General features: G+C 46.8%; 1 protein-coding gene across 1 annotated transcript in view; it reads right to left on the minus strand.

Moving 5' to 3' along the window:
• Nucleotides 1-12308, minus strand: part of slc4a2a (solute carrier family 4 member 2a) — a 35912-nt gene extending 23604 nt beyond the window's left edge. Inside the window, 1 exon segment of the mRNA XM_040022076.1 lies at nt 12189-12308. The gene's annotated coding sequence lies outside the window, so the exon portion shown is untranslated.
• Nucleotides 12309-14469: the final 2161 nt, after the last annotated feature.

Below are 14469 nucleotides of genomic sequence, written 5' to 3' on the forward strand. Positions count from 1 at the left end.
CAAATGGGGGAGGGTATGGAGGGGTGGGGAGGTGGTGGTGGGGGGGAGAAGAAAGAAGGTTGAAAGGAGGAGAGGAGGCAGAGAGAGGGAGCAGAGAGGAGACGGACACGCTGCAAATGTGGAGCTCCAAACTCTCCACAGAAACCTGATCAGCTGAAGGTCACCATGGCAACCGCACTGTCACTCAGTGCTTGTCCCGCCTCCGTCTGCACACACACACACACACACACAGCTGCAGACTGTCCGATGCTGTCTCTGATGACATCACACAGACAGGTAACTCCCACCTGATTCTGTCCAACCAGAACACAAAGCAGGTGACGGAGCATTTCTATTGGTCAGTGTGATCACCTGCACACGACAGCCTGAAACTCTCTGACTGATTTCTGCTGTCTGACGAACACAAAAGCAACACTAGAACCTGATCTGCAGAGACCTGAGGACAGGGCCGCCATTCAGAGTCCGGCCTGATGGTGCCTCACTGCTCTAGACTGTATATAAAAGATGGACACAACCCCTGTGATGTCACAGAGCCGGGAGTGGGCTGGAGCCAAGCTTCTGTCTCACTTTCATAGCAAACATCCTGAAGGTGGGCCTGATAAAGATGAAGATGATGAAGTCAGAAAGTCAACTTTTATTTATACACCACAAAGTGCATCACAGCAAAACAATAAATGTAAAAGATGAGTTTTCAGTCGTTTCTTAAAGAGACTGACGAGTCCACAAATCTCAGACTCGGAGCTCCAGAGTCATTGAGGCGAAAGCCCGTTCAGCCTCGTATACGGTCAGCAGGACCTCGGGGACCTGCTGGGGACGTATGGCTGCAAAAGGTCAGTGGTGTAAGCTGCTGTTTGTCGATACAGAGCTCTAACAGTCAGAACCAGCCGCATCAGCGACGCCGTCCGTGAGAGTAAGATCTGTTCTCACAGCAGTGTCGTGAACAACCTGCAGATGCTCCGGCAAGTTTCTGCTTGCACCAGTGAACACTGACTTGCAATAATCCAAACGTGATGAAATAAATGCACGAACAACGATTTCCAGTTCACAGCACGACACAATGGTACAATCTGCCTTAAATGATAAAACAAGAGTGACCACAGATCTAACATCCACAGTGGGAGTCACGAGTTACCCAAGTAAGTAAGTAATGAGCTTTCACTACGCTGGGCACAGACAAGGACCTGTGCTTTATCTGCATTAGGCTGGAGAAGGTCATCCAAGGTTTAATGGAGTCTAAGAAGCTGTTTCAGCATCTGCAGCTTTTAAAAGACTTAAAAATACTAGTCTTAGCCTAAAAGAGATATAGAAGGGCAGATGTAAACGTAAATTCAGTAAAATCATAATTCACGTCGGCAGTAATGACACCCGGTTACGCCAATCGGAGGTCACTAAAATCAATATTGAATCGGTGTGCAACTTTGCCAAAACAATGTCGGACTCTGTAGTTTTCTCTGGTCCCCTCCCCAATCAGACCAGGAGTGACATGTTTAGCCGCATGTTCTCCTTAAATTGCTGGCTGTCTGAGTGGTGTCCCAGAAACGATGTGGGCTTCATAGATAATTGGCAAACCTTCTGGAGGAAACCTGGTCTTGTTAGGAGAGACGGCATCCATCCCACTTTGGATGGAGCAGCTCTCATTTCTAGAAATATGGACAAATTTATTAAACCCCCCAAAATATGACTATCCAGAGTTGGGACCAGGAAGCAGAGTTGCAGTCTTACACGCCTCTCTGCAGCTTCTCTCCTCCTGCTACCCCCCCAAAAACCCATCTCCATAGAGACTGTGTCAGCTTCCAAAAAGACAAAAAACAAACTAAAAACCAGCAACAAACAACTTAAACATAAACAATTACAAAGAAAGAACAATACAGTATCCACATCTGAACCAAAGAGTAAAACAGTGAAATGTGGATTATTAAATATTAGGTCTCTCTCCTCCAAGTCTCTGTTAGTACATGACTTAATAATTGATCAACAAATCGATTTACTCTGCCTTACAGAAACCTGGTTGCAGCAGGATGATTATGTTAGTTTAAATGAATCAACACCCCCGAGTCATTCTAACTACCAGAAACCTCGAAGCACAGGCCGAGGGGGCAGTGTGGCAGCAATTTTTCACACCAGCCTATTAATCAGCCAAAGACCCAGACAGACTTTTAATTCATTTGAAAGCCTGATGCTTAGCCTCGTCCACCCCAGCTGTAAAACTCAGAAACCAGTCTTACTTGTTATCATCTATCGTCCACCTGGGCCTTATACAGAATTTCTCTCTGATTTCTCAGACTTTTTATCTGATTTAGTTCTCAGCTCAGATAAAATAATTATTGTGGGTGATTTTAACATCCATGTAGATGCTAAAAATGACAGCCTCAACATGGCATTTAATCTGTTATTAGACTCAATTGGTTTCTCTCAAAATGTAAAAGAACCCACCCACCACTTTAATCACACTCTAGATCTTGTTTTAACATATGGCATAGAACCTGAACATTTAACAGTGTTTCCTGAAAACCCTCTCCTGTCTGATCATTTCCTGATAACATTTACATTTACAATAATTGATTACACAGCGGTGGAGAATAGACTTTATCACAGTAGATGTCTTTCTGAAAGCCCTATAACTAAGTTTAAGAATATAATCCACCCACTGTTATCATCTTCAATGCCCTGTACCAACACAGAGCAGAGCAGCTATCTGAACGCTACCCCAACAGAGGTCGATTATCTTGTTAATAATTTCACCTCCTCCTGGATACTGTAGCTCCGGTGAAAACTAAGGTCTCTAATCAGAAGTACCTGACTCCGTGGTATAATTCTCAAACACGTAGCCTAAAGCAGATGACTCGTAATCTGGAGAGGAAATGGCGTGTCACAAATTTAGAGGATCATCATTTAGCCTGGAGAAATAGTTTGTTGCTTTATAAGAAAGCCCTCCACAAAGCCAGAACATCTTACTATTCATTACTGATTGAAGACAATAAGAACAACCCCAGGTTTCTCTTCAGCACTGTAGCCAGGCTGACAAACAGTCAGAGCTCTGTTGAGCCAACCATCCCTTTAACGTTAACTAGTAATGACTTCATGAACTTCTTCACAAATAAAATTTTAATCATAAGAGAAAAAATTACCAGTAATCATCCCACAGATGTAATATTATTTACAGCTACTTTTAGTACCATTGATGTTAAGTTAGACTCTTTTTCTCCAATTGATCTTTCTGAGTTAACTTCAATAATTACTTCCTCCAAACCATCAACATGTCTTTTAGACCCCATTCCTACAAAACTGCTCAAAGAAGTCCTGCCATTAATTAATGCTTCAATCTTAAATATGATCAGCCTATCTCTAATAATCGGCTATGTACCACAGGCCTTCAAGCTGGCTGTAGTTAAACCTTTACTCAAAAAGCATCTCTAGACCCAGCAGTCTTAGCTAATTATAGGCCAATCTCCAACCTTCCTTTCATATCAAACATCCTTGAAAGAGTAGTTGTCAAACAGCTAACAGATCATCTGCAGAGGAATGGCTTATTTGAAGAGTTTCAGTCAGGTTTCAGAGCTCATCACAGCACAGAAACAGCTTTAGTGAAGGTTACAAATGATCTTCTTATGGCCTCTGACAGTGGACTCATCTCTGTGCTTGTCCTGCTAGACCTCAGTGCAGCGTTCGATACTGTCGACCATAATATCCTATTAGAGCGATTAGAACATGCTGTAGGTATTACAGGTACTGTGCTGCAGTGGTTTGTATCATATCTATCTAATAGACTCCAGTTTGTGCATGTAAATGGAGAGTCCTCTTCACACACTGAGGTTAATTATGGAGTTCCACAGGGTTCAGTGCTAGGACCAATTCTGTTTACATTATACATGCTTCCCTTAGGCAGCATCATTAGAAGACATAGCATACATTTACACTGCTATGCAGATGACACCCAGCTCTATCTGTCCATGAAGCCAGATAACACACACCAATGAGTTAAACTGCAGGAATGTCTTAAAGACATAAAGACCTGGATGGCCGCTAACTTTCTGCTTCTTAATTCAGATCAAACTGAGGTTATTGTACTCGGCCCTGAAAAGCTTAGAAATATGGTATCTAACCAGATTCTTACTCTGGATGGCATTACCTTGGCCTCCAGTAACGCTGTGAGGAACCTTGGAGTCATTTTTGACCAGGACATGTCCTTCAACGCACATATTAAACAAATATGTAAGACTGCTTTCTTCCATTTGTGCAACATCTCTAAAGTTAGAAATATCCTGTCTCAGAGTGATGCTTAAAAACTAGTTCATGCATTTATTACTTCCAGGCTGGACGACTGTAATTCATTATTATCAGGAAGTCCAAAAAACTCCCTGAAAAGCCTTCAGCTAATCCAAAATGCTGCAGCAAGAGTCCTGACAGGGACTAGAAAGAGAGAGCAGATTTCTCCTGTTTTGGCTTCCCTTCATTGGCTTCCTGTTAAATCCAGAATTCAAAATCCTGCTCCTCACATACAAGGTCTTAAATAATCAGGCCCCATCTTATCTTAATGACCTTGTAGTACCATATCACCCTATTAGAGCACTTCGCTCTCGCTCTGCAGGCCTACTTGTTGTTCCTAGAGTATTTAAAAGTAGAATGGGAGGCAGAGCCTTCAGTTTTCAGGCCCCTCTTCTGTGGAACCAGCTTCCAGTTTGGATTCAGGAGACAGACACTATCTCTACTTTCAAGATTAGGCTTCAAACTTTCCTTTTTGCTAAAGCATATAGTTAGGGCTGGACCAGGTGACCCTGAATCCTCCCTTAGTTATGCTGCAATAGACGTAGGCTGCCGGGGATTCCCATGATGCACTGAGTTTTTCCTTTCCAGTCACCTTTCTCACTCACTATGTGTTAACAGACCTCTCTGCATTGAATCATATCTGTTATTAATCTCTGTCTCTCTTCCACAGCATGTCTTTATCCTGTCTTCCTTCTCTCACCCCAACCAATCACAGCAGATGGCCCCGCCCCTCCCTGAGCCTGGTTCTGCTGGAGGTTTCTTCCTGTTAAAAGGGAGTTTTTCCTTCCCACTGTCGCCAAAGTGCTTGCTCATAGGGGGTCATATGATTGTTGGGCTTTTCTCTGTATCTACTGTACAATATAAAGCGCCTTGAGGCGACTGCTGTTGTGATTTGGCGCTATATAAATAAAATTGAATTGAATTGAATTGATTGCTGCACAGTGGCTGTGGGTTCATGCTCACAGTTAGCTTAGATCAAGTGTAGCACAGATTCATTCACTGACTTCCACCGTCACACCAGCCGCAAACCGTCTACTGGTCCAACTGGTTTACACCGCAGCCCACTGGTTCATGATGATAGCAGAGCTTTGATGGTAAACTGGTGTGTGAGCACACTGAGAGAGCTGTGCAGGAAGTCAGAGGGGATGAATGAGGATGTTTGAAGCGTACTTTGGATCTTCTTTGGCTGCTGGTTCAGTCAGTTTAGCTCAGAGTGATGAAACCTAGACTGCGAGTTGTCCCTGATGGTCCTGTCCTGCACGTGGAGAATCACCTGCTCTGTGATCGTTGCTGTTTTAGCTGTTTGCTGCTCATTAAAATGGTTTGATGAGCTTTAGGCTGACAGTCTGACGTCTCCTACATCACGTTAAACTACATGTCACTCTGACTGCACAAGTAAAAACAATCAAACTAAAATGTTATTATTTCACTAGCTGGGCCTCATTTTAGGTTTAACAGCGTTTTAGTAGGTAAAGGTGAATGTTTGGACATGAACTGAGCTGTGGTTTGGGGAAGACCTCGATGGGGACTGGCGACGGCTCCCGGGCCTGGCAGATCCCCGTGTGCTAAATAGGAGTGAAGAAGTTAAAGAATTGAGAACAAGGAGGGAGGGGCACGTAAACGAGAATGAACAGCTTGCAGAACTGGGGGAACCTCTATAGATGACAACTGGAAGGAGCGTGTTTGGAGGCGTGGCCCTGCTCCTGAAATTCCGATATGTAATCTCCAATACATGAATATAGCACACGGATCACGCGGTCCACACGGATCACACGGATCACGCGGATCACACGGTCCGCATGGATCACGCAGTCCACACGGATCACGCGGTCCACACGGATCACGCGGTCCACACGGTTGTTACAGGCGTGGCCCTTTAAGGATGAGCCTGATGGGAAATGTGTGCGGGGCAGAGAGAAAAGAAAGAAGGAAAAAGGAAGAGTAACGGTTAACTACAGAAGAGACGAAGAGAAAGTAAATAAAAGGAATATAATAACTCCCTCGACAGCCAGAGTTGTATCGGCGATGCCCGCTGTGAGTAAACTGTTTCAGCCCACTGTATGCGGTGTTCGTACCGTGGAGGAGAAATAAAGGTTCGGTAAAGCAGTTTCCTACGTCTCCCTCGATCTTCTTGCTAGCAGAGTTGACCCGTATAGTAAGCTGTTGCCGGCTGCGAGTCAGTTACGGAACCTTCAAGTAACTGCCAGAGGTTTCCTTACTACGATTCGGGGCCGCGGATCTGGCTCGGTAACACTGGGGGCTCGTCCGGGATTGGAGCGATTCTCTCCCAAGTGCAAGGGGGCGAAGAGCGGGTCTTGGCCTATGGGAGCAGGCGGCTGTCAGCTACCGAACAAAACTATTGTACGACCAGGCGAGAGCTTCTGGTGGTTGTGGCGTTCACTTCCCACTTCAGACAGTACCTGCTGGGTAGGCCGTTCACTGTCCGGACTGACCATAGCAGCCTCCGCTGGCTGACCAGGCTGAGGGAGCCCGAGGGCCAGCTGGCCCGCTGGTTGGAGAAGCTGGCAGAGTATGACTTCCAGGTGCTGCACCGACCTGGGAAAAACCACCAGAATGCGGATGCACTTTCCAGGAGACCCTGCCGCGCTTCATGCCCGTGCACACTTCCAGAGCCCACCATCAACAGCGGCCGGTTCGAGCATAAAGGTGTGCAGTGTAACTTAGAGGACTGTTGTACCAGCATAACCCCCCCAGGGCAGCCCCCAGTGGGGGTAGTGGGGCCTGATGGTACCAATGGGAAAAGCTGGGTAGCAGGACCAGAGTGTGCACCCGTAGCAGCAGTGGACTGTTGTTCCGGTAGTAGCCACGACACCCGCCCAAATATCCACCGGGTGGATGAGTCACATCACACTAGCTTGTTCAGTGGCTGGACCCCAGAACAGCTCTTGGCTAGCCAGAAGAACGACGTGGATATAGGCCCAGTTTGGGAATGGAAGGAAAAAGGGGGAGGTCAGCCAGTCTGGGCCGATGTAGCGGCATGCAGCCCCGCAACCAAAGCCTACTGGGCGCATTGGAAAAGACTGTACCTAAAAGATGGAGTACTGGTGAGGAAATTCCACTGTACAGAAAGTAATGTGTTTTTCCCCCAAATCCTTCTGCCTCACGCCTATCGTTACTCCGTAATGCAGCAGATGCACGATGGCCCAGTGGGCGGCCACTTTGGGGCAGAAAGGACCCTGGCACGCTTGAAGAATAGGTACTACTGGTACAACATGAAAGATGATGTGACCCTGTGGTGCCGCACTTGCACCAGTTGTGCTGAAAGGGCGCGGCCCCTAAAAAAACCCCAGGCAGCAATGGGCACGGTGCGTGTTGGCGCCCCCATGGAGAGGATTGCAGTCGATCTGATGGGACCGTTGAACGAAACAGAAAGGCATAACCGGTTCATATTGGTGGTACAAGACTACTTCAGCAAGTGGGTGGAGGCTTATCCAGTCCCCGATGGACAAGCGCCCACAGTGGCAGGAAAGGTTGTTGCGGAGTGGGTATGTAGATATGGAGCCCCACAGTCTCTGCATAGCGACCAGGGCACCAACTTTGAGTCGGCTGTGTTCCAGGGAATGTGTGAACTGTTCGGAATCAAAAAGACACGCACCACGCCCTTTCATCCACAGTCCGATGGCCAGGTAGAGCGTTTTAATGCTACCCTGCAGAAGGCCTTAGCCACCACCGCGGAGCGCTGCCACTGGGACTGGGATATAATGATCCCCTATGCTGTCATGGCTTATCGGGCAACTAAGCACAGTTCCACAGGATTGACCCCAAACATGATGCTTCTGGGCCGAGAGATAACCGAGCCTATTGACCTGGTCGCGGGTCTGCCGGCCGACGACACCCCCAACTGCACTGCACCACAGTATGTGGTGCAACTCAGGGAAAGGCTGGAGCTTTCCCACCAACTGGCACGGGAGGCTCTCGGGAAATCTGTTGAGTGCGCTAAGAAACAGTACGATAAGAATATCTGCCAAGTTCAGTATCCAGTCGGCGCTGCAGTGTGGCATCTGATCAAAGGGACCAAGAGAGTGCGGCACAAGGTTCGCAAGTTTCTGCCTTCCTATGAGGGCCCCTACTTCGTAGTGGGCCTGTTGGATGATTTAGTCTACTGCATTAAAAAGGGGCCCCGAGCAAAGGCTAAAGTGGTTCATCACAACAGACTCAAGCCTTATCACTCAAGAACGCCGCTGGACAACAGCTGGGTCTTCCAAGACTCCGACCAGGCAGCACCCATCGAGGTGCCTCCTCCAGCGCTCGACGAAAGCGATTCTGACATTGATTTCGGTCCCTTCGACTTGTGGGAGGCCCCAGCCGGGGCAGATCAACCAGATACTGGTGCTTCCCTGAGAGCTGGCTCTCCGCCACCCGCTCTAGGAGATGGTAGCGGGTTGCCAGCCAGCCCTGTTCAGCCTTACGTGGATGGGGCTGAAGGACCAGAACAGCACCCTTCCTTCAGGTCCACACCCCGTTCCAGACCAAGGCGTGTGCGGCGGGCGCCGGACATGTTTGGTGACTGGGTCAGTCACTAGGCTAGTATGTCCTAACTGAGTCGGGGTGTAGGCGGATCGCTGCCCTGCTCAGTAGTTTAAAAAAAAAAAAAAAAAAATTGTTTATGTTACATATGTTAAGTGATATGACTGTTGTAAATTGAGTTGTTACGGGGGCTATTCTTACGTGTACTGTTGGGCTTGTTTGTCTTGCTGTTTCCTGGTAACATGGCTGTCGACGGGCTGCAAGTTATTGTTTGAACTGTTTATACTAATGAAGTAAAGCTGGATATAGGGGCAAACGTTCAGCTGTAGTGCCTTAATGTCGTGCCGCATCTTGGATAATATGGGCATCCCTCTGAACGCTCATGGATCGATGTAAATGCTGTTGTGTTTGTTTTTTGTTTTTGTCTTTGTTTATGAATACTGTATTTGTGAAGGACGGGATATGGACATTGACTTGCACCCTCCCCAAAGTGAACTCTGTACATCCTATGGTTTTTTTTTGGTGCACAAGATATGGACTGTTGTCTACTTCAAGATTGTTCCATTCTAAGGATCGGCATTTATGGACTGGGGGCATGACTGCTGTCCCGCATAGAATGCTGTATGTTTCCTTGTTAATGGGGGGGGTTCATGTGCTGGAATGATGTTAAGGGTTTAATTATCATCCAGAGTGGGGGTAGTGTTACAGGCGTGGCCCTTTAAGGATGAGCCTGATGGGAAATGTGTGCGGGGCGGAGAGAAAAGAAAGAAGGAAAAAGGAAGAGTAACGGTTAACTACAGAAGAGACGAAGAGAAAGTAAATAAAAGGAATATAATAACTCCCTCGACAGCCAGAGTTGTATCGGCGATGCCCGCTGTGAGTAAACTGTTTCAGCCCACTGTATGCGGTGTTCGTACCGTGGAGGAGAAATAAAGGTTCGGTAAAGCAGTTTCCTACGTCTCCCTCGATCTTCTTGCTAGCAGAGTTGACCCGTATAGTAAGCTGTTGCCGGCTGCGAGTCAGTTACGGAACCTTCAAGTAACTGCCAGAGGTTTCCTTACTACGATTCGGGGCCGCAGATCTGGCTCGGTAACACGGTCCACGCGGTCTACACGGATCACACGGATCACATGGTCCACATGCAGTAGCGGTTTTAGACGGGCGACACGGGCGGTTGCCCGGGGCGGCATCACGGGCATCCGCAAAAAAAAAAAAAAAAAAAATTGCTGGTGCTCATGCTGCCCGACATCAGCCAGCGCATAGTGGGAATGTCACAGGCACCGATCGGTTTTCTATCGCCCGTTTGCTGGGAGTAAGGGCGCCCCCCGTTTGCGAGGTGCGCCCACTGCTGGCGGCACAGGGAGGAGAGGGCGGGGCGGCGGGGGAGTCTCTGACTGGAGCAGCGTCTAATAACCAACTCGCAAAATAAAACAAAATAGAAACAAAGCAACAAACACGAAAACACCAGACATCATGATACAGACTTATAATTTGCACCGATGTTTTTTTCTATAGGGAAAAGTGAGCGCGAGAGCCCTCGGTGCGCCTGCGCGCTGCTGAAGTCAAAGTAAACTTTATTGTCATCTCCGCTACATACAGTCCAGTATATAGAGACGAGACGAGAGGCTCCAGTTACAGCAGTGCAAGTAAACAAACAATATATATAAGAGGAGTAAGAAAATAAATATACACTTTAGGACTTGGGGTAAAGGATCAATAACAATTTATAATTTAAAATTTACAGTGTTATGATTTAAAGTCTCACACACAACCCGTCGAAAGGGGAGGGGCCTGCTGCTTCCAAATAGAGCACATTTCATTCATAATGATGTAAATCCAAGCCCATCATGGATTCATGATTTGAATCCTGGGTTGTGACAAAGTGAATCTGTGAACTAAGGTGTAGGTGTGTTAGGTTATGTTGTGGTGATCCTCGAGTTGAGGGATTTGTGTTCATACTGGAGTGCAAAATTAAAACCAGTGGAAGATGGACAAGAAAAGTTCAAAGCCATCAGGTGCTCAGTTTAGAAAAAAGAGAAAAGAAGAGGAGGAGAAACGAGCAAAGATGCAGGTAAGCAGATGTGTGATTGGATAATGGCAGCTCATCCTGAAACAATCAGAATACTTTATTAATCCCTAAGGAAATTATGTGGGTTACAGTTGCTCCAAGAAGAAATGGTAAAAATATTAACAGTAACAGACTAAACTCCAAACATTATGTTACAGATTTTAATATTAATTAGTCATTGTTAGTTGTTGATTTGTCCTGTTCTCATTGTGTGACGAATTATGATGGCTGTTTGGTAGCTGTTTGCATAAAATGCATACTCTCTCTCTTCATATGTGTGTGTGTGTACAACAGCTTTATGTTAATGTACAATCCTTAATATGCCGATGCGTCAGATGTCGGCGTTCCCAACCGACGGCACAGACGCGGCACAGACGCGGACACGCTGTCGGGGCTGAAAGCCGACGGCTCACTGATGCTGATGCGTCGGCGGGTCCGCCCTATGTGTTTACGTCTTTTTTCTTTCTTTTTTTTTTTTGGGGGGGGGGGGGGGGGGTTATTCTGAAGCTGCAGGTTTCACCTCTCTCCAACCAAATCTGACTGAACCAACAGCAAAACAAGATCCAAACTACGCTTCACATTTCACTTCACATAACCATCGTCACGAATTCATTCTGACTTTTGCTGTTTCGCTTCCAGCACGATGAAATCCCACTTCCTGCACAGCTCTCTCTCTCAGTGTACTTCAGGAGCATCTAAAAATCTCTGTTTTCTGCATTATTCGCTTGATCATTACGCACCAGTTCAGCCACTGTTTGTTTTTGTTTTTTTAATTTAACTGCCTTCCAACAAGAAAGTCTCATTTCTGCTGTTTAACAACGAAGATATGTAACATTTTTAAAATGATCCCAAATTACAAGCTCTCAGCTGTGTCTTTAATCAAACCTCTGTAACTTTGCTTCCCTTCAGCAGCACCAGTTCATGTTCACATGTTGATTCATGGTTTTCTTCAGTTTTTGTTCTACTGCAGAATATTTTAAGGTCATCTGCTATAAAAAGCCAGGCCAGGAACATCTGCTTCATGTTTTATCCTCAGTTACTTTGACACAAAGCTGTGATGCTCACACCTCTGATGAAGTCTCACAGCTTTGTTTATAATATGGTAAATGGCCTGTATTTGTATAGCGCTTTACTAGTCCCTAAGGACCCCAAAGCACTTTACACATTCAGTCATTTTACACATTCAGTCATATGTTAATATTTCTGACTGGCTGAGGCCAATTTTTCCTGATTCAAATTGAATTTAATTAAATCGACCTTGTGAATCTGAATCAAATCTATTCTAGAAATCAGTGACGATGCCCAGCTCCAACGTAGAGGATCTGTACTTAAAAAATGAAACATCCCACCCAAACGCACCACTTACTGTGAGCCAAGTTAACGTGAACCACAGGAGAACCACAGGTGAAGCTAAAGCTGTTTGAAACATGAATTTGAAAATGTGGTTTTAAATTAAGTTATTATGATAATGTGTCTGACCTCTGACCTCTGTGTGTGTTTGTGCTCGTACCTGTTCAGGTGTTGAGTTACCGTCGTCCAGCAGAAACAGAAACACGCCGTCTGCAGCTGCTTTTATAACCACAGCTGTGTGTGTGTGTGTGTGTGTGTGTGTGTGTGTGTGTGTGTGTGTGTGTGTGTGTGTGTGTGTGTGTGTGTGTGTGTGTGTGTGTGTAATTAACCTGTTAGGACAACAGCAATTATGTTCATTCCCACAGTTTCACCCCACTGCGTGTGTGTGTGTGTTTACAGGTAAATGATGACTGTACCTAACTTGTTCAGGTGTGACGGTGCCTATGGGAACGTATAGGTGTGTGTGTGTGTGTTCATATAATGACCTTCACATTCTCACGACATCAGCCGCATGAAAAACTTTTCCTGTCTCCTTATGTCCTTCCCTGTCTCCTTATATACACTTTGTAGTCCTGTGTTCTGTTCCAGGATCAGGTCTCAGTGCTGATGCTTGTGCTTCAGTAACACACAGTCCTGTCTTTGGTGTGATGGGCGTGTTCTAAGCTGTGACCTAGCGTCCCCTGTCACACACCTGTCCCCTGGCTCACACCTGTCCCCTGGCTCACACCTGTCGCTCACACCTGTCCCCTGTCACACACCTGTCCCCTGACTCACACCTGTCCCCTGGTTCACACCTGTCCCCTGACTCACACCTGTCCCCTGGTTCACACCTGTCCCCTGGCTCACACCTGTCGCTCACACCTGTCCCCTGTCACACACCTGTCCCCTGACTCACACCTGTCCCCTGGTTCACACCTGTCCCCTGTCACACACCTGTCCCCTGACTCACACCTGTCCCCTGGTTCACACCTGTCCCCTGGTTCACTCCTGTCCCCTGTCACACACCTGTCCCCTGGCTCACACCTGTCCCCTGGCTCACACCTGTCCCCTGTCACACACCTGTCCCCTGTCACACACCTGTCCCCTGGCTCACACCTGTCCCCTGTCACACACCTGTCCCCTGTCACACACCTGTCCCCTGGCTCACACCTGTCCCCTGTCACACACCTGTCCCCTGACTCACACCTGTCCCCTGACTCACACCTGTTCCCTGGCTCACACCTGTCGCTCACACCTGTCCCCTGGCTCACACCTGTCCCCTGGCTCACACAGACTCAGCCCTCGTTCATAAAGTGCTTTACAAAGCCCAACATCACGGCTAACAGCTGGTTTTTAGCCAAACAGCCACTTCCTGCAGCAGACAGTGAAGTGGACACTTTCTCCTGGTTTATAACAGGAACTCATCGCTGCAGCACTACAGCGATCCCCTCACGTTCATGTTTAGTTTCACTGTCCTTATTTTCCTGAGGTGTCGTTGCTGTCACTAGTTAGCTAACATAAACTAATGTGAGTCTGTTAGCCTCAACCAACCAATCACATGACGTCATGCTCCACTTCCTGTGGTGCTTTCTGACCTCCTGTCCAGCGGTTTGGTGACGTGAGGAGCTTTTATTAGACCTGTTTTCTGTTCGGTTCTAAGGAGAACATCAGAGAACGCAGACCTCCAGCAGCTCCATCTGAGGAGCTCCTTCTAACATGGAAGCAGATGTGATGCCTGGTGGATCCACCGAGGACGTGTATGTGAAACATCTTTATACATAATGTTCCTTCAGCCAGGAAGTCAAACATATGCTGCGTCCGAGCCTGGATACTTGCAATCCTAAAGGCAGAGGAAATCAAAAATGACAGCAGGCAAATAAAAACACAGCAACTCTTAGTAGTTGCACATTTATTAACTTGTGTTCTTAAGAATTATCTTCTTGATAACACACAGACGTACTTTGTATTCTTTAAAGTTATCTCGTGTCTTCTGGCCTGCAAGGGGGTGACTTTCCCCTGCAGGCCCATCTTCTCCAGAATTGTCCTGATCACACACAACACAGAAGAGAAGAGAGGAAACCATGGCAACCATGTTAATCCCTAAACCCAAACGTTTTCACAGCAGAACACCAGAGGAACGCCGTCTGGACATCACAGGTTCTGTACAGCAGCGGTCCGTGAGTCGTGTGGTACGAGAGTTGAAATTTATGGTTTTCAGGGTTTTATCATTAACGCGGTTTCCCCGGATCTTTCCCTTGTTGTAGCTGTGTGTCTTATTTTGAAAGAAATATTTACACGTTACCATAGCGACCAGAGAG

This window comes from Simochromis diagramma, unplaced genomic scaffold (genome assembly GCF_900408965.1).
Source record: "Simochromis diagramma unplaced genomic scaffold, fSimDia1.1 OVJJ01000385.1, whole genome shotgun sequence".
In the NCBI taxonomy this organism is placed as follows: Eukaryota; Metazoa; Chordata; class Actinopteri; order Cichliformes; family Cichlidae; genus Simochromis; species Simochromis diagramma.